Source organism: Danio rerio, chromosome 10, assembly GCF_052040795.2.
Source record: "Danio rerio strain M-AB ecotype USA chromosome 10, GRCz13ab, whole genome shotgun sequence".
Lineage (NCBI taxonomy): Eukaryota > Metazoa > Chordata > Actinopteri > Cypriniformes > Danionidae > Danio > Danio rerio.
The window spans coordinates 27,717,420-27,739,988 of NC_141030.1; the positions used below are offsets into that span (position 1 = coordinate 27,717,420).

Sequence of the window (22,569 nt, forward strand, 5' to 3'; positions counted from 1 at the left end):
ATTATTTCACTGTAATAATAATAATAGCTTATTTATTTGGTTGTGAAAAAGCTAAACCGTTTTCTCCATAACAACATGTGCCCTTTAAGTTCCTTTATAATAAATCAACAACAACAAGAATTAATTATAAATAATAGGTGCAACCGCATAAATAAATCTTCAGATAGGCTACTCAGCTACATTTAAGAAATTATTTAAAAAAATAAACTTATAAAGGACACTTAGAAATGTCGCCTTGCAGACAGGTATCTTGTGATGGGGAGTAGGAAAAAAGGCGCTCCTAGGCCTTTTCTTGACATCAGCGGAGACTCGTTCCCTGCTGCATTTGTGTATTGTTGACGCAGAAGTATCTTATTCTGGTCCACTTTTGTGGCCTTTTTATAAATTTTTGTGAAGTTGAAGACTTCATCTTCTATCGCTAAATCAATGAGCAAACTCTGAGCACTTCACCGGCGATGACTCTCTTCCCAGGGGATGCTGAGCTCGCGCCGCATCCTGAACGTTCTCTAACTGTTATATCGCACTTTGTAAAGAAACTGGTCTGACGGATATTGCGTTTTGTGAAAAAAAAATACGTTTTGTACTTGGCCTAAAATGTGCATTCTTAAATGTTATTAATGGCAGCAATTCACACGTAGATTAAGGTACATCTGAACAGTGATTTCCAATAATAAAATCCAAATGTCAAAAAATTCCGTTTATCGCATTTTGCAACCTAACTCTTCATATGTATGTGTGTGTTATGACTGTATGACTGCAGAAGAGAACTGCTCTGTTCCCACAACTCAGTTTTTCTGGGACTTGAAAACAGACGCTCTGCAGATTTTAAAGGGGGGAATCTTGATCAAATCGTGGGTTTACACACAAACATGTAATACAGTGCCATATTTTCTGGATGTTATATACACATTTGTATTTGCAAACATATACCATATTGTTTTAAATGATGTATTTTTGTGTGGGTTTTTACATTCAGAGAAAGTTACAGTGGATCGTGATTTTGGAGGAGGTGAAGTCCAATCTAAAAGGTAAAAATATTATTTATTTTTCTGATCAGAATTTTTCTTTTTCAGAATGTTTATTTTTATCATGATATGTATGTGCTATGTTTGAAAACTATTTTTAAGCTACCATCACACGCTTTTACCCATTAAAAAAAACAACACAAAATCAAATAAATATTTTGGTAAGCTTTATGCAGAGAAGTCAACTCTCAGACTTGATTTTTACTTTCAGAGTCCCCTCAAGTATCATCACCATGGTACAGTGTCTGTGAAGATAGTGAAGCAGACCCAGCATTCACAAAAAAGAGAGGTATGATCATTAAAGTTAATTTGTGACTGACTTGTGTTATTGTACAAGTCCAAATGCACAAGCTCATTTACATAACATGTAGGGTAAAACAGGACAGAAGCACATTACTTCTATGATGATTTCAGTACAGTGGCACTTGATGTCTCATTTCATGTTAGTTAAACAATATTGCTAAATACTTTGGAAAATATACTAATTGCATATCTGGTTACACTTTATTTTGATAATTTACTTTACTACTACTACTACTACTACTAACTACAAGTAACTGCAACTACTTGTCAACTAACAGCCATTAGACTGTCTGTTAGAATCAACACTGCTAATGCTCTACTAAATTTATATAAGAGTTAGTCATATTGTACTAATTTTGAGCGTAACCTAACAGTCTGCTGTACTATTTACTGAGACCAATGAGAGTTGGTTTTATTGAGGTAACCTTAACAGATATGTGTTACAGTGTAGTGTTTTGAGCTAAACTTGAGCTAACAGTCTGCTAATACTCTACTGATAATCAGATGAGCGTTAGTCTTATTGAACATTCTAACAGTATGCAAATACTCTAATACATAATACTTTACGGTGAGATAATTAACGTAGTTGCAGAGTTACGCATAGTTAAAAGAATGTCTAAACTGGACTATGGAATAAAGTGTAACCACATTAACCAGTTTTGGAGTTATTAGGAAGTATTTTTTAATCCATCTCCATCTTAAGTATTTTTAATAATAGGCAAGACATATTTTTCTAGCATTTTCTATCACAATATTAAACTAACATAACAGCACATGTTGTAAAAATGACTGAACATTTATGCAACTAAAACCACTTTTTTATATTTTAACCACCCATAGGTCCCATAAAGAGAAGATCCTGGAGCAAACAGGAAGTACATGCTGTGGTGAAACCTGAACCATTGGCTCTAAAAACCAGAGATTGGTCAGCTTTGGATTTTTATATTAAAAACTGAATCTTGACTCTTTAGAAAAAAAAAATATCTGAATAACAGTTTCATAGTAACTACACACTATACATCATTAGTTTAGCACTAACTCTACATTAATAGACTTTAGGAAGCAGTTTATAAATACAGCTTCAAACGCTGTATTCTTGACTTGACTTAATTGTATTTTCATGCTTTGTTACTGATTCATTTTTCATTACTATATTATGTATTGCATTATTTACAAACTATTTGTATATAAGAGTAGTTGGTGGTTTTTAAGATAATTCAGAATGAGTTATTAAATGATTAATAAACTATTCAAATGAACATTTATGCATGTTATATTCAGGCATATAGTAATTGTAACCATGTGTGTTAGTAAATGCTATAATAACACAACTTCATGCAGTTTTGTGACCTAATCTATTAAGGACTGGTTATAACATTTTCAGCAACAGAAACGAAAACCGAAAAAAAAGATCAACTTTAATCGTTCTGAACAGAAATGTATACAGTTAAACGGTTAATAATGTTATTTTATTGTTCTCTTTATTATATGAATTTGGGAGACAAAAAGCATTAATTTAAAGCATGTGAACAAATGCGACGGTGACGCTCGTTTTTATATAAACTATAAATGTCTGGCCGTGATGCGTATTTAGGCCTATGCCAGTCTATAAAAGATAATGTAGCTTAAAACACTTTAAAATTTTAGAGAATGTAATACAGTTTGCACAACCAATGTTTGGTCTTAATAACCTGCCCATAATTAAACGTCATGTAGCCTACTTTTTGATTACTTGACCAGCGGATTAATGGCAGCACCAGCGGATAAACGAGATCTGAGCATAATAGGTATGACCAATATGTGCATAACCAATATGCAAAGTCAAGAGAGTGCACGACTCCATAGGGTAACGTAGCCTAAACTGCGCACACTTGATTATGTAATGTGTAAAATCGTGGACGCATCTCAAAGAGCAAAGCATAACTTATTAAATTTTTTAGTTGCACCATTAAAAAAACAGAGCACTCTAGAGCCCTGCAATATTTTGTAATTAAATAAAGTTTTTTGTTTTTTTTTCCTAGAAAACTGTTTTCGGAATATTTTGTCTATTAAGCAACGCAAGAACAGAACCGAAAAAATATAAATTCTGCTTAGAGTGAACCGATTGGATTTTTTTTTTTTTTTTTTAGCCCTGATTATATGCCTGAATAGTAGATGTATAAATGATTATTTATATAGTTTTTTAACAATTTATTTACTCATTCTTAATGATCTTAAAAAACACCAATTATTCTTAGACAGTTTGTAAATAATGCAATACTTCATTTAGTAATGAAAAATGAATTATAAACAAAGTATGAAAACACAAAAATTGAGCACATTACACATGCTTATAAGTCAACAAAAGAGCATCTAGCTGTGTTTATAAACTGCTTACTATTAATGTAGAGTTAATGCTTAACAAATTATGTCTATTTGGAGTTTTGGTTGCTTGGTTATATGATGAAGGTCTCTGTGCATTTGTGGGGTTCAGTTCTTTATAAATATATTTTTAAATATTTTTAATGTCTTTTTTTTTTTTTCAAATAGTTAAAATACGACAGAAACAGAAATAGAACATACTGGTGGGTTTTAAGAGTTTACCCAAAAATGTACATTATATTATTAATTACTTGCCCTCATCTCACTCTAATCCCCTGAGACCTTCATTCATCTTCAGACTCAAAGGAAGATAACTTAGATGAAGTGCAAGAACTCCTCATCCTCCATAGACAGCAAGGGATTGAAACAATATGAAGGAGAGGAATTAATAACAGAATCTTCATTTTGGGGTGAACTAACCATTTAATATTGTTTGCTATTGCACTTAACTAAATGTGTACGCAGACATGGAAGAGTTATGTGGAAGCTTGTTATACCCAATGAGAACTGCTTTTAGACATGCAAGAGAGTTTCATGGATTTTGTGTTTACTGTTTTTTGTGTTTAAAGGTTTTGTGGAAATTATTTATGATAAATATAACATTTATTAAATCTATTCTGGACCATTTCCTGTTTGGATCTTGAGGTTTCTTCTGTATTTAAATTAAATTTTTTATAAACTGACCTGCTCTTCAAATGAAAATTCTAAAGCAGTTTACTGTCAAATTACTTGATTGAGGTTTAAAATTTAATATTAGTAAGGGTGCTGATCTGATCCCCACGTTGCCTAAAAACCGGTAATGTGCGTGTAGAACTGGTCCTTACTTTGACTCAAAACCAGTAATGTGTGTGTAGATCTGGTCCTTACTTTGACTAAAATCCGGTAATGTGTGTGTGGATCTGGGGCCTCATGTATCAACGCTGCGTACGCACAAAAACTTTGCGTACGCCAGGTTTCACGCTCAGAATCGCTCACGTTTGGATTTACTAACAATGAACTGAACGTGGGAATTTGCGCAGGTTCACGGCAGGTTTCTGGCAGGCGTACGCACATTTTTTGTGCGTGTCTGTTTTATTTCCATTGGCGACTCCTAGAGGCAGTTGTGTTAAATTCTTCTCTACAAAGTGTCTGATCCTTGCAATGGCAGCTGTATGAGACGGGTTCATATAGTAGGTATGTAAGATTTCCATACCATACAGTTGACCAGCTAAACATTAAAGCACAATTTGCAGCGGTCGCCTGTTTTCCCAATGTAATCTGAGCTATCTACTGCACGCACATTGCTATAAAGACACTATCTGAAGATAAATTTGCATGCGTGAATCAGAAACTTTTCCATTCAATAAATGTGCAAATAAAATATGATGCACAAACTTATTGATGATTCCTACTTGTCTTTCTCGTGATAAATAGTGGGCAAAATCTGATATGTAGCGGGGAAAAAAAGAAGAAAGAGAATATCAGACGCTGGATTCGAGCCGAGTTTATGCTCGAGCGTGTCAGTACATGATCACATGCTTCTTATGAGGTGCGCCACTGAGACTGCTAAGGGTACTGCAACATTTTTCAGTTATAAACCACACTATTTCTGTTTTAAATGCACTCAGTGCGATGTTCAGACCCAACTGTGTTAACCGTATCAGCTAAACTCTCCCACTCTATTTTTTTCTTTTGTTGTTAATTCCGGAGAACAAACTTGCAAATAACACCGCTTTTCTCCGGTCTACCTCCGAAAGCAGCACCTCCAATTCACATTCTGTTCAAAGTTTCTCTTTTTGCTTGATTTTGCCGTTGCTTTTTCGTTGGGTTTTTCCATTAGCATAGTCATTAGCATATTCATACGGGGGAGGAGGCAGGGAGGGGTTTTGTGCTCGTGCATGTTGCGCTCAGTTTCACGTTCATTCAGATGTACAAAAGAATATGCGTGAGACTCGGCGTACGCAGTGTTTCATACATCTGAATTTTTTTTCTGCGTACGCACATTTACAGCTTTGTGCGTACGCAATGTTTTAGTAAGATTTCCACGCAAGTCTTCGTACATGAGGCCCCTGGTCCTTACTTTGACTCAATACCAGTGATGTGTGTGTAGACCTGGTCCTTACTTTGACTCAATACCAGTAATGTGTGTGTAGACCTGGTCCTTACTTTGACTCAATACCAGTGATGTGTGTGTAGACCTGGGGCCTCATGTATCAACGCTGCGTACGCACAAAAACTTTGCTTACGCCAGGTTTCACGCTCAGAATCGCTCACGTTTGGATTTACTAACAATGAACTGAACGTGGGAATGTGCGCAGGTTCACGGCAGCTTTCTGGCAGGCGTACGCACATTTTTTGTGCGTGTCTGTTTTATTTCCATTGGCGACTCCTAGAGGCAGTTGTGTTAAATTCTTCTCTACAAAGTGTCTGATCCTTGCAATGGCAGCTGTATGAGACGGGTTCATATAGTAGGTATGTAAGATTTCCATACCATACAGTTGACCAGCTAAACATTAAAGCACAATTTGCAGCGGTCGCCTGTTTTCCCAATGTAATCTGAGCTATCTACTGCACGCACATTGCTATAAAGACACTATTTGAAGATGAATTTGCATGCGTGAATCAGAAACATTTCCATTCAATAAATGTGCAAATAAAATATGATGCACAAACTTATTAATGATTCCTACTTGTCTTTCTCGTGATAAATAGTGGGCAAAATCTGATATGTAGCGGGGAAAAAAAGAAGAAAGAATTCATCAGACGCTGGATTCGAACCGAGTTTGTGCTCGAACGTGTCAGTACATGATCACATGCTTCTTATGAGGTGCGCCACTGAGACTGCTAAGAGTACTGCAACATTTTACAGATATAAACCACACTATTTCTTTTTTAAATGCACTCAGTGCAATGTTCAGACCCAACTGTGTTAACCGTATCAGCTAAACTCTCCCACTCTATTTTTTTCTTTTGTTGTTAATTCCGGAGAACAAACTTGCAAATAACACCGCTTTTCTCCGGTCTACCTCCGAAAGCAGCACCTCCAATTCACATTCTGTTCAAAGTTTCTCTTTTTGTTTGATTTTGCCGTTGCTTTTTCGTTGGGTTTTTCCATTAGCATAGTCATTAGCATATTCATACGGGGGAGGAGGCAGGGAGGGGTTTTGTGCTTGTGCATGTTGCGCTCAGTTTCACGTTCATTCGGATGTACAAAAGAATATGCGTGAGACTCGGCGTACGCAGTGTTTCATACATCTGAATTTTTTTCTGCGTACGCACATTTACAGCTTTGTGCGTACGCAATGTTTTAGTAAGATTTCCACGCAAGTCTTCGTACATGAGGCCCCTGGTCCTTACTTTGACTCAATACCAGTGATGTGTGTGTAGACCTGGTCCTTACTTTGACTCAATACCAGTAATGTGTGTGTAGACCTGGTCCTTACTTTGACTCAATACCAGTAATGTGTGTGTAGACCTGGTCCTTACTTTGACTCAATACCAGTAATGTGTGTGTAGACCTGGTCCTTACTTTGACTCAATACCAGTAATGTGTGTGTAGACCTGGTCCCTACTTTGACTCAATACCAGTAATGTGTGTGTAGACCTGGTCCCTACTTTGACTCAATACCGGTAATGTGTATCTGGAACTGGTCCTTACTTTGTCTCAAAACCAGTAAAGTGTGTGTAGAATTGGTCCCCACTTTGTCTAAAAATCGGTTGTGTATGTGGCGGACCCCACTTCTACACAAAACCTGAAATGTCCCCACAAGTGACCACTGTGTCAGGTCTAAAAAAAATTTTGCGTAATATCCAAAATCTAAAGTGATTTTATGAAATAGTTTGTGTTTTTGTGTGGCAAACTATTTTTTTTATGTCTCTAACATCATCAGAAAGGGCGGTCCCCATTACGTAACCACCGTGACAGGTGACCCCCACAATGCACAAAAACAAGTATGTGTGTGTGTGTGTGTGTGTATAGAAACCTACTTAAGCATTGCACTGCTTTTGTTGTGCCTTGAAATACAGTGCACTGATATTATGTTGTCTTTAAATACAATATATTAACTATTTAAGGAAGAAAAATCCAACTTAGGTGTAAGGAGCAAAAATAAAACATAAAGCAACTTGTAAGCTGTTGTGTCATCAATCATATTGCGTCTCTCCAGCCCCTCATTTGGGATGCTTTTTCGTGAACTGGCCCCCATGACAAACTAATTGAATAGCCCTGGCATATGGCTTGTGATGCAATTTGTTGTCTGTTGTTTGCATAGTCTACTGTATATGTATATCTGTGTAAGTTTGTTGTAGAACATCCTACATCACATTGGTCAAATGTATGTTGTTTCTAATTGCACTTTTAAATAAATAGAGAATTGATAATTGCACTTCAGGTTCTCATCAGATTTTCTGTCCAATTAAATGCTCTTCATAATCTGCAGCATCCCTCCTATTAGACTATAAATAGGTGCTCAAGCTGCAGCTAAAATCATTCACTTGTTCACACAATTATTATCTTCTATAGTGGACTAATGATTCAGTCACTTTTCCAAAATTTTTTGTCTTGGTGTGGAGTACAAAGTTGCAATGGACACCCATAAATATGGACTGGCTATCATGCTACAATCTGCTTTGCATTTGTTGAAAAAAAAAGTAAGAACATCCAATACTGTACTTTGTAAAAATGTAAGGTTTTATTGAGCCATTTGTGAGCTTGACATTTAAGAGTATTCTTGCCAGATAAAGTTGCTCTAGACAGCTCTAGACGGCCATTGGCAGTGGATTTAATAAATATAAAATATAATTTACCCCACTCTTTGCTAAATTTATTGTTCAACCACCACCTTTACTGAGAGACTAGTCTTTGTGGAGATTGTATTCATCAGTAGGGGGTTGATTAATGCTGTTTTGCTACAGGTGAAAGTTGGAGTCGTGTGGAGCCGGAGCGATACTACAGAACTACTGAGCTTATGAATTTATGAGGCTGCCTTGTCTGCAAGATTATTACACGATTGCCTGCTGTTGCGGAGTGTCTTTAAGATTTTCCACTCACTTATTATTAATCTCATTCTGCAGTGGGAACTTTAGTTGTAGTGCAAAATGACCCTTCGGCGGTCCCCATTCACTGAGGTTACATTATTCAACAAGTATGTTTTTGTATTCCAAAGACGAAGAAAGACAAAAGTCATACAGGTTTGGAAGGACAGATGATGGATTTTTTTTTCTTCTCTAACTTCATTAACATGCAGTGAGGCGCTGGGTAGTTTTGGTTTGATGGATTCATGAGTATGGAAGATAGAGGCATTTGATAACTGTGCAGGAAGCCAGAGCCATTTTTGGACTTGAGTTCCTTGCTTAAGGGTGCACAACACTGGTCAGGAGTAGACACTATAGGGAACCAGCAGCCCTCCAGTATTGCCACTATGCCGCTTCGCACCAGTAATCAAGCCACTGATGCTGAGCTCTCACACACCGCACTGCACCATTATTATTCATGAGCTTATTTTCCCTTTGTCTTTGCTGTTGCCTTTAAGAAGCCCCAGGTAAAGATTCACCTGGACCATTCCTCTCCGCACTGAGGAAAATAGCATTTGGTCATGAGATAATAACTTGGCGAGCAGTTTTGTATCATCAACTTCCTGCGGTTACATCCTGATTGGTGGCTGTTTAATCCCTCTTGGACATTGCAAGGGCTGATTGGATTTTTGCGTCTTCAAAAGTTGTGGAAGTCACTGCACAAAGTAGTTTTATATTTTAGTTCTTTGCATTATTTATGTCTGGTTTTATGTTCTTTTGTAATTATTATAGTTTATTAGTTTTGTTTTAAAGCTTTTTATACGTATGTCTTTATTTATACAGTTGAAGTCAGAATTATTAACCCCCTTTGATTTTGTTTTTCTTTTTTAAATATTTCCCAAATGATGTTCAAGAGCAAAGAAAGTATGTCTGATAAAAGGTTTTTCTTCTGGAGAAAGTCTAATTTGTTTTGTTTCGGCTAAAGTAAAAGTAAATTTTAAGGTGAAAATTATTAGGCTCTTTAAGCTATATATATATATATATATATATATATATATATATATATATATATATATATATATATATATATATATATATATATATATATATATATATATATATATATATATATATGTGTTTTTTTTGATAACCTACAGAAAAAAGCATCATTATACAATAACTTCTCTAATTACCCTAACCTGTCTAGTTAACCTAATTAACCTAGCCTTTAAATGTCACTTTAAGCTGTATAGAAACGTCTTGAAAAATATGTAGTCAAATATTATTTATCATGGCAAAGATAAAGGAAATCGGTTATAAGAAATAAGTTATTAGGCTGGCTTGTCAAAGCCAGACTACTGTTATCCTTTCTAAACTTATTAGGCTGGCTTGTCAAAGCCAGACTACTGTTATCCTTTCTAAACTTATTAGGCTGGCTTGTGTAGCAAGCCAGACTACTGTTATCCTATTTTTCTTCTGAGACTAAAAAACAAAACACATCTCCTCCTAGAGCTTTCGAGCTATGACCACCAAACTCACACCAAACCTTCAAACTGGTCTGACTCGGTGTGCTATATCTTTTCCAACTGATCCGACTTTCGGTTTTCTAAAAAACGTCCCGGGACCGTCGGAAAAATCCCCTTGACTTAACATTGGACCAGACTTTGTGACCTCATAATTCTGCATCAGATTGTCACACAGACTTCTAACTGGGCTCATTTAATTCAGACTACCTAACTGCCAATACCTGATGAGCTTTTAACTTTCTGGCCACACCCTAGTAACCACTTTTAGGACCCTAGAAACTGTCCCATAGACTTCCATTCAAAAGATTGTCATTGACTTTACATTGGATCAAACTTTGTGAGCTCATAACTCTGCATCAGACTGTCCTACAGACTAATGGCTGAGCTCATTTAACTCAGACAACCAAACTACGAATAACTGACGAGCTTTTAACTTTCTAGCCACTCCCTAACAACCAGATACTGCACCCTAGCAACTGTCCCATAGACTGCCATTATAGAGGCCCAGATTGATATCGTCATGCTGTAGTGTTATAGCAACATGCTAATAATGATTAGCTAAGTACTTTAACATTCTAGAAATGCTTAATATCTATCTATCTATCTATCTATCTATCTATCTATCTATCTATCTATCTATCTATCTATCTATCTATCTATCTATCTATCTATCTATCTATCTATCTATCTATCTATCTATCTATCTATCTATCTATCTATTCATACTTTTTAAAACTGTTTAAACTAAATAAACTATTACCAACAGGCTTTCACAAGTCAGCCTCAAAGTTTGTCTCGACAAACTTTAATAATCTAGTTATTATTATTCTTCTTCTGACTCTAAAAATCAAAATCTATCTCCTCCTTGAACTTTCGAACTATTACCACCAAACTCACACCAGACCTCCAAACTATTCTGACTCGGTATGCTATATCTCCTCAGACTGATTGGACTTTCGGTTTTCCGAAAAACGTCCCGGGACTGTCGGAAAAATCCCATAGACTTAACATTGGACCAAACTTTGTGACCTCGTAACTCTGCGTCAGACTGTCGCACAGAACTCTAACTGGGCTCATTTAACTCAGACTATCAAACTGCCAATGACTGATCATCTTTAAACTTTCTAGCCACGCCCTAGCAACCACTTTTGGACCCTAGAAACTGTCCCATAGACTTCCATTCAAAAGACTCTCATTGACTTAACATGGGATCAAACTTTGTGAGCTCAACTCTGCATCAGACTGTCATACAGACTAATGGCTGAGCTCATTTAACTACGACTACCAAACTGCCAATAACTGATGAGCTTTTAACTTTCTAGCCACACCCCTAACTACCACATACTGCACCCTAGCAACTGTCCCGTAGACTTCCAATACAAAAGACTCTCATTGACTTTACATGGGATCAAACTTTGTGAGCTCATAACTCTGCATCAGACTGTCATACAGACTAATGGCTGAGCTCATTTAACTCAGACTACCAAACTGCCAATAACTGATGAGCTTTTAACTTTCTAGCCACACCCCTAACTACCACATACTGCACCCTAGCAACTGTCCCGTAGACTTCCATTACAAAAGACTCTCATTGACTTCCATGGGATCAAACTTTGTGAGCTCATAACTCTGCATCAGACTGTCATACAGACTAATGGCTGAGCTCATTTAACTCAGACTACCAAACTGCCAATAACTGATGAGCTTTTAACGTTCTAGCCACACCCCTAACTACCACATACTGCACCCTAGCAACTGTCCCGTAGACTTCCATTACAAAAGACTCTCATTGATTTTCCATGGGATCAAACTTTGTGAGCTCATAACTCTGCGTCAGACTGTCACACAGACTTCTAACTGGGCTCATTTAACTCAGACTATCAAACTGCCAATGACTGATCACCTTTAAACTTTCTAGCCACGCCCTAGCAACCACTTTTGGACCCTAGTAACTGTCCCATAGACTTCTATTCAAAAGACTCTCATTGACTTAACATGGGATCAAACTTTATGAGCTCATAACTCTGCATCAGACTGTCATACAGACTAATGGCTGAGCTCATTTAACTCCGACTACCAAACTGCCAATAACTGATGAGCTTTTAACTTTCTAGCCACTCCCCTAACTACCACATACTGCACCCTAGCAACTGTCCCGTAGACTTCCATTCAAAAGACTCTCATTGACTTAACATGGGATCAAACTTTGTGAGCTCTTAACTCTACATCAGACTGTCATACAGACTAATGGCTGAGCTCATTTAACTCAGACTACCAACCTGCCAATAACTGATGAGCTTTTAACTTTCTAGCCACACCCCTAACTACCACATACTTCACCCTAGCAACTGTCCCGTAGACTTCCATTACAAAAGACTCTCATTGACTTAACATGGGATCAAACTTTTTGAGCTCTTAACTCTGCATCTGACTGTCATACAGACTAATGGCTGAGCTCATTTAACTCAGTCTAGCCAGCAGCCAATCACTGATGGCCTTTTAACTTTCTAGCCACACCCCTAACTACCACATACTGCACCCTAGCAACTGTCCTATAGAATGTAATTAGGTGTGCTATCGAATGCTTATAATTCTAACATGCTAATGACATGCCAATCATGCTAGCAACATGCTACTCATATGCTAATCATGCTAATGACATGCTAACTCATACTGGAAACATGCTAATGACATGCTAATTTGTACTAGAATCATGCTAGTAACATGCTAATTCATACTAGACTCATGTTAATAACTGGCCTACATGCATATCTTTGCTTAGCAGTGTCCTATTGACTTGGGGGATGGCTCATCTGACTCAGACAACCAATGAGCATCTCAATATGATAATGAAGCTCACAAGCCACGCCCCCAAATTGATTCCATAGACTTTCATTAAAATAGACCAAGATGCATATCTTTGCATAGCAGTGTCATAGAGACATGGGGGTTGGTTCATTTGACTTAGACAGCCAACCACATTCAAGTTCACTCTGTAACCTTGCCCATAGCAACAAAACAGAGTACCCTAGCAACCATTCATCAACAGCTATATCCCAGCATCAGAACATCGTAGAGACTTGGAGATTGGCTCGTTTGACTCATGCTAGCAAACGGAACTTCCTATATGCTACACATGCTAGCAGTGATTAGCTACATGCTAATATTGACTAGCCAAGTACTGTAACTTGCTAGAAATGCTTACTAAGTATAAATGTTTTATCAAGCATGTATGTGAGGCTTGCCTAGTAACCAGCCAGGGTAACCTAGCAACTGCCTAGCAACCACCCAAATTACCCTAGCAACCGCCTAGCAACCGCCTAGCAACCACCTAGCAACGGCCAAGTAATGCCTTAGTAAGGGCCTAGCGACCACTCAGGACACCCTAGCAACCGCCTAGCAATGCCTTAGCAACCACTCAGAATACCCTAGCAACCACATAGCAACACCTTAGCAACCACCTAGCAACCACTTGGGACACCTTAGCAACCGCCTAGCAACACCTTAGCAACGACCTAGCAACCAGTCAGAACACCCTAGCAACCGCCTAGCAACGCCTTAGCAACCACCAAGCAACCACTCAGGACACCCTAGCAACCACCTAGCAACACCTTAGCAACCACCTAGCAACCACTCAGGACACCCTAGCAACCGCCTAGCAACGCCTTAGCAACCACTCAGAATACCCTAGCAACCACCTAGCAACACCTTAGCAACCGCCTAGCAACCACTTAGGACTCCTTAGCAACCACCTAGCAACACCTTAGCAACCACCTAGCAACCACTCAGAACACCCTAGCAACCACCTAGCAACACCTTAGCAACAACCTAGCAACCACTTAGAACACCCTAGCAACCGCCTAGCAACACCTTAGCAACCACTCAGAACACCCTAGCAACCACCTAGCAACATCTTAGCAACCACACAGAACACCCTAGCAACCGCCTAGCAAGACCTTAGCAACCACCTAGCAACCAATCAGAGCACCCTAGCAACTGCCTAGCAACAACCTAGCAACCACTCAGAACACCCTAGCAACCGCCTAGCAATGCCTTAACAACCACCTAGCAACCACTCAGAACACCCTAGCAACCACCTAGCAACACCCTAGCAACCGCCTAGCAACATCTTAGCAACCACCTATCAACCACTCAGGACACCCTAGCAACTGCCTAGCAACGACTTAGCAACCACTCAGAATACCCTAGCAACCACCTAAGCATGCTATGTGACATGCTAATTCATACTAGAATCATGCTAGTAACATGCTAATTCATACTACAATCATGCTAATAACATGCTAATTCATGCTAGAATCATGCTAATAACATGCTAATTCATACTAGAATCATGCTAGTAACATGCTAATGCATGCTAAAATCATGCTAATAACATGCTAATTCACGCTAGAATCATGCTAGTAACATGTTAATTCATACTATAATCATGCTAATAACATGCTAATTCATGCTAGAATCATGCGAGTAACATGCTAATTCATGCTAGAATCATTCTAGTAACATGCTAATTCATACTAGAATAATGCTACTTCATGCTAGAATCATGCTAATAACCTGCTAATTCATACTAGATTCATGATAGTAACAGGCTACTTCATACTAGAAACATGCTAGTAACATGCTAATTCATGCTAGAATCATACTAGTAACATGTTAATTCATGCTAGAATCATGCTAGTAACATGCTAATTCATGCTAGAATCATGCTAGTAGCATGCTAATTCATACTAGAATCATGCTAGTGACATGCTAATTTATTCTAGAATCATGCTAGTAACATGCTAATTCATGCTAGAAGCATGCTAATAACATGCTAATTTATACTAGAATCATGCTAATAAAATGCTAATTTGTACTACACTCATGCTAATAGCATGCTAATCCATGCTAGAATCATGCTAATGCATGCTAGAATCATGCTAATAACATGCTACTTATACTTTTTCAAACTGTTTTTAAACTAAATAAACTATTACCAACAGGCTTTGTCAAGCCAGCCTCAAAGTTTGTCTCGACGAACTTTACTGTCTAGTTAGGCTGGCTTGTGTAGCAAGCCAGACTACTGTTATCCTATTAAACTTATTATTATTATTAATATTATTATTCTTCTTCTGAGACTAAAAATTAAACTCTATCTCGTCCTAGGCCTTTCAAGCTATGACCATCAAACTCGGGTCAGACCTCCGAACTATTCTGACTCGAGTTGCTATATCCTTTCCGACTGATCCGACTTTCGGTTTTCCGAAAAACGTCCCGGGACCGTCGGAAAAATCCCATAGACATAACATTGGATCAAACTTTGTGACCTCATAACTCCGCATCAGAATGTCACACAGACTTCTAACTGGGCTCATTTAACTCAGACTATCAAACTGCCAATGACTGACCACCTTTAAACTTTCTGGCCACGCCCTAGCAACCACTTTTGGACCCTAGAAACCGTCCCATAGACTTCCATTGCAAAATACTCTCATTGACTTTACATGGGATCAAACTTTGTGAACCCATAACTCTGCATCAGACTGTCCTACAGACTAATGATTGAGCTCATTTAACTCAGTCTAGCCAGCAGCCAATCACTGATGGCCTTTTAACTTTCTAGCCACACCCTAACAACCAGATACTGCACCCTAGCAACTGTCCCATAGACTGCCATTAAAGAGGTTCAGACTGATATTGTCATGCTGCAGTGTGATAGAGACATGGGGGTTGTTTTTAACTGTTCATACTGGCAAGAAGCTTTGATACATCATCAGTCTAAGCTGTCAATCAACTCCATAGCAACAAAACAGACTAACCTAGCAACGATATAACAGCAGCTATATCTCAGCATCAGAACATCGTAGAGAGGCGGGGGTTGGCTTGTTTGAATCAGGCTCGCACACCATCTATCTATCTATCTATCTATCTATCTATCTATCTATCTATCTATCTATCTATCTATCTATCTATCTATCTATCTATCTATCTTTCTATCTATCTATCTAACTATCTACCTACCTACCTCCTATCTATCTATCTATCTATCTATCTATCTACCTACCTCTATCTATCTATAAATCATGCTAACAACATGCTAATTCATGCTGGAATCATGCTAGTCACATGCTAATTCATGCTAGAATCATGCTAGTTACATGCTAATTCATGCTAGAATCATGCTAGTCACATGCTAATTCATGCTAGAATCATGCCAGTCACATGCTAATTCATACTAGAATCATGCTAACAACATGCTAATTCATGCTAGAATCATGCTAGTCACATGCTAATTCATGCTAGAATCATGCTAACAACATGCTAATTCATGCTAGAATCATGCTAGTCACATGCTAATTCATGCTAGAATCATGCTAACAACATGCTAATTCATGCTAGAATCATGCTAGTAACATGCTAATTCATGTTAGAATCATGCTAACAACATGCTAATTCGTGCTAGAATCATGCTAGTAGCATGCTAATTCATGTTAGAATCATGCTAACAACATACTAAATCATGCTAGAATCATGCTAGTAACATGCTAATTCATGCTAGAATCATGCTAACAACATGCTAATTCGTGCTAGAATCATGCTAGTAGCATGCTAATTCATGTTAGAATCATGCTAACAACATACTAATTCATGCTAGAATCATGCTAGTAACATGCTAATTCATGCTAGAATCATGCTAGTAAAATGCTAATTCATGCTAGAATCATGCTAGTAACATACTAATTCATGCTAGAATCATGCTAACAACATGATTATTCATGCTAGAATCATGCTAGTAACATGCTAATTCATGCTAGAATCATGCTAACAACATGCTAATTCATGCTAGAATCGTGCTAATTCATGCTAGTAACATGCTAGTTCATGTTAAAATCATGCTAACAACATGCTAATTCATGCTAGAATCATGCTAATTCATGCTAGAAACGCGCTAGTAACATGCTAATTCATACTAGAATCATGCTAGTAACATGCTAATTCATGCTAGAATCGTGCTAACAACATGCTAATTCATGCTAGAATCATGCTAGTAACATGCTAATTCATGCTAGAATCGCGCTAGTAACATGCTTATTCATACTAGAATCATGCTAGTAACATGCTAATTCATGCTAGAATCATGCTAACTCATGCTAGAATCATGCTAACAACATGCTAACTCATGCTAGATTCATGCTAGTAACATGCTAACTTATGCTAGAATCATGCTAACAACGTGCTAATTCATGCTAGAATCATGCTAGTAACATGCTAATACATGCTAGAATCGTGCTAACAACATGCTAATTCATGCTAGTAACATGCTAATCTATGCTAAAATTGTGCTAGTAACATACTAATTCATGTTAAAATCATGCTAGTTACATGCTAATTCATGCTAGTAACATGCTAATTTATGCTAGAATCATGCTAACAACATGCTAATTCATGCTAGAATCATGCTAGTCACATGCTAATTCATACTAGAATCATGCTAACAACATGCTAATTCATGCTAGAATCATGCTAGTCACATGCTAGAATCATGCTAACAACATGCTAATTCATGCTAGAATCATGCTAGTAACATGGTAATTCATGCTAGAATCATGCTAGTATCATGCTAATTCATGCTAGCATCGTGCTTACAACATGCTAATTCATGCTAGAATCATGCTAGTAACATGCTAATTCATGCTAGAATCATGCTAACAACATGCTAATTCATGCTAGAATCATGCTAGCAACATGCTAATTCATGCTATAATCATGCTAACAACATGCTAATTCATGCTAGAATCATGCTAGTAACATGCTAATTCATGCTAGAATCATGCTAACAACATGCTAATGCATGCTAGAATCATGCTAACAACATGCTAATTCATGCTAGAATCATGCTAGTGAAATGCTAATTCATGCTAGAATCATGCTAACAACATGCTAATTCATGCTAAAATCATGCTAGTAACATGCTAATTCATGTTAGAATCATGCTAACAACATGCTAATTCATGCTAGAATCATGCTAGTAACATGCTAATTCATGCTAGAAGCATGCTAACAACATGCTAATTTATGCTAGAATCATGCTAGTAGCATGCTAATTCATGCTAGAATCTTGCTAGTAACATGCTAAATCATGCTAGAATCATGCTAACAACATGCTAATTCAAGCTAGAATCATGCTAACAACATGCTAATTCATGCTAGAATTGTGCTAATTCATGCTAAAATCATGCTAGTAACATGCTAATTCATGCTAGAATCATGCTAGTAACATGCTAATTCATGCTAGAATCGTGCTAACAACATGCTAATTCATGTTAAATCATGCTAACAACATGCTAATTATTGCTAAAATCATGCTAGAATTGTGCTAATTCACGCTAAAATCATGCTAGTAACATGCTAATTCATGCTAGAATCATGCTAATTCATGCTAGAATCGTGCTAACAACATGCTAATTCATGTTAAAATCATGCTAACAGCATGCTAATTATTGCTAAAATCATGCTAGTAACATGCTAATTCATGCTAAAATCATGCTAACAACATGCTAATTCATGCTAAAATCATGCTAGTAACATGCTAATTCATGCTAGAATCATGCTAACAACATGCTATTTCACGTTAAAATCATGGTAATAACATGCTAATCTATCTATCTATCTATCTATCTATCTATCTATCTATCTATCTATCTATCTATCTATCTATCTATCTATCTATCTATCTATCTTTTCATACTTTTTAAAACTGTTTAAACTAAATAAACTATTACCGTCAGGCTTTCACAAGCCAGCCTCAAAGTTTGTTCTCAAACTTTAAGAATCTAGTTAATATTATTATTCTTCTTCTGAGACTAAAAATTAAACTCTATCTCGTCCTAGGCCTTTCAAGCTATGACCATCAAACTCGGGTCAGACCTCCGAACTATTCTGACTCGAGTTGCTATATCCTTTCCGACTGATCCGACTTTCGGTTTTCCGAAAAACGTCCCGGGACCGTCGGAAAAATCCCATAGACATAACATTGGATCAAACTTTGTGACCTCATAACTCCGCATCAGAATGTCACACAGACTTCTAACTGGGCTCATTTAACTCAGACTATCAAACTGCCAATGACTGACCACCTTTAAACTTTCTGGCCACGCCCTAGCAACCACTTTTGGACCCTAGAAACCGTCCCATAGACTTCCATTGCAAAATACTCTCATTGACTTTACATGGGATCAAACTTTGTGAACCCATAACTCTGCATCAGACTGTCCTACAGACTAATGATTGAGCTCATTTAACTCAGTCTAGCCAGCAGCCAATCACTGATGGCCTTTTAACTTTCTAGCCACACCCTAACAACCAGATACTGCACCCTAGCAACTGTCCCATAGACTGCCATTAAAGAGGTTCAGACTGATATTGTCATGCTGCAGTGTGATAGAGACATGGGGGTTGTGTTTAACTGTTCATACGGGCAAGAAGCTTTGATACATCATCAGTCTAAGCTGTCAATCAACTCCATAGCAACAAAACAGACTAACCTAGCAACGATATAATAGCAGCTATATCTCAGCATCAGAACATCGTAGAGAGGCGGGGGTTGGCTTTTTTGAATCAGGCTCGCACACCATCTATCTATCTATCTATCTATCTATCTATCTATCTATCTATCTATCTATCTATCTATCTATCTATCTATCTATCTATCTATCTATCTATCTATCTATCTATCTACCTCTACCTATCTATCTATCTATCTATCTATCTATTTATCTATTTATCTATCTCTAACTATCTATCTATCTATCTATCTATCTATCTATCTATCTATCTATCTATCTATCTATCTATCTATCTATCTATCTATTTATCTATCTCTAACTATCTATCTATCTATCTATCTATCTATCTATCTATCTATCTATCTATCTATCTATCTATCTATCTATCTATCTATCTATCTATCTATCTATCTATCTACCTCTATCTATCTATCCATCATGCTAACAACATGCTAATTCATGCTAGAATCATGCTAGTTACATGCTAATTCATGCTAGAATCATGCTAGTCACATGCTAATTCATGCTAGAATCATGCTAGTTACATGCTAATTTATGCTAGAATCATGCTAGTCACATGCTAATTCATGCTAGAATCATGCCAGTCACATGCTAATTCATACTAGAATCATGCTAACAACATGCTAATTCATGCTAGAATCATGCTAGTCACATGCTAATTCATGCTAGAATCATGCTAACAACATGCTAATTCATGTTAGAATCATGCTAGTAGCATGCTAATTAATGTTAGAATCATGCTAACAACATGCTAATTCATGCTAGAATCATGCTAGTAACATGCTAATTCATGCTAGAATCATGCTAACAACATGCTAATTCATGCTAGAATCATGCTAGTCACACGCTAATTCATGCTAGAATCATGCTAGTCAAATGCTAATTCATGCTAGAATCGTGCTAACAACATGCTAATTTATGCTAGAATCATGTCAGTAACATGCTAATTCATGCTAGAATCATGCTAGTAACATACTAATTCATGCTAGAATCATGCTAACAACATGATAATTCATGCTAGAATCATGCTAGTAACATGCTAATTCATGCTAGAATCATGCTAACAACTTGCTAATTCATGCTAGAATCGTGCTAATTTATGCTAAAATCATGCTAGTAACATGCTAATTCATGTTAAAATCATGCTAGGTACATGTTAATTCATGCTAGAATCATGCTAGTAACATGCTATATCATGCTAGAATCATGCTAGTAACATGCTAATTCATACTAGAATCATGCTAGTAACATGCTAATTCATGCTAGAATTATGCTAACAACATGCTAAATCATGCTAGAATCATGCTAACAACATGCTAAATCATGCTAGAATCATGCTAACAACATGCTATTTCATGCTAGAATCATGCTAACAACATGCTAATTCATGCTAGAATCATGCTAACATTATACTAATTCATGCTAGAATCATGCTAACAACATGCTAATTCATGCTAGAATCATGCTAACAACATGCTAATTCATGCTAGAATCATGCTAACATTATGCTAATTCATGCTAGAATCATGCTAACAACATCTATCTATCTATCTATCTATCTATCTATCTATCTATCTATCTATCTATCTATCTATCTATCTATCTATCTATCTATCTATCTTTTCATACTTTTTAAAACTGTTTAAATAAACTATTACCGTCAGGCTTTCACAAGCCAGCCTCAAAGTTTGTTCTCAAACTTTAAGAATCTAGTTATTATTATTCTTCTTCTGACTCTAAAAATCAAAATCTATCTCCTCCTTGAACTTTCGAACTATTACCACCAAACTCACACCAGACCTCCAAACTATTCTGACTCGGTATGCTATATCTCCTCAGACTGATTGGACTTTCGGTTTTCCGAAAAACGTCCCGGGACTGTCGGAAAAATCCCATAGACTTAACATTGGACCAAACTTTGTGACCTCGTAACTCTGCGTCAGACTGTCGCACAGAACTCTAACTGGGCTCATTTAACTCAGACTATCAAACTGCCAATGACTGATCACCTTTAAACTTTCTAGCCACGCCCTAGCAACCACTTTTGGACCCTAGAAACTGTCCCATAGACTTCCATTCAAAAGACTCTCATTGACTTAACATGGGATCAAACTTTGTGAGCTCATAACTCTGGATCAGACTGTCCTACAGACTAATGGCTGAGCTCATTTAACTACGACTACCAAACTGCCAATAACTGATGAGCTTTTAACTTTCTAGCCACACCCCTAACTACCACATACTGCACCCTAGCAACTGTCCCGTAGACTTCCATTACAAAAGACTCTCATTGACTTTACATGGGATCAAACTTTGTGAGCTCATAACTCTGCATCAGACTGTCATACAGACTAATGGCTGAGCTCATTTAACTCAGACTACCAAACTGCCAATAACTGATGAGCTTTTAACTTTCTAGCCACACCCCTAACTACCACATACTGCACCCTAGCAACTGTCCCGTAGACTTCCATTACAAAAGACTCTCATTGACTTTCCATGGGATCAAACTTTGTGAGCTCATAACTCTGCATCAGACTGTCATAGAGACTAATGGCTGAGCTCATTTAACTCAGTCTAGCCAGCAGCCAATCACTGATGGCCTTTTAACTTTCTAGCCACACCCCTAACTACCACATACTGCACCCTAGCAACTGTCCTATAGACTGTAATTAGCTGTGCTTTCAAATGCTTATAATTCTAACATGCTAATGACATGCCAATCATGCTAGCAACATGCTACTCATATGCTAATCATGCTAATGACATGCTAAC

The 22,569-nt window shown here is 37.3% G+C and overlaps 1 protein-coding gene and 2 long non-coding RNA genes across 3 annotated transcripts in view; 2 read left to right on the forward strand and 1 right to left on the reverse strand.

Annotated features, from left to right (window-relative positions):
* Window positions 1-22,569, forward strand: part of gbe1a (glucan (1,4-alpha-), branching enzyme 1a) — a 265,946-nt gene that overhangs the window by 23,738 nt on the left and 219,639 nt on the right. The gene's annotated exons all lie outside the window — the stretch shown is intronic.
* LOC147842079 (uncharacterized) lies at window positions 938-2,306 on the forward strand. Its single transcript, XR_015501136.1, has 3 exons — window positions 938-1,028; window positions 1,237-1,314; window positions 2,169-2,306. It is a non-coding gene; the product is annotated as an uncharacterized LOC147842079 (long non-coding RNA).
* On the reverse strand, window positions 4,173-7,645 carry LOC147842080 (uncharacterized). Its single transcript, XR_015501154.1, has 3 exons — window positions 7,058-7,645; window positions 5,736-5,866; window positions 4,173-4,588 (listed from the first exon to the last, which is right to left on the reverse strand). It is a non-coding gene; the product is annotated as an uncharacterized LOC147842080 (long non-coding RNA).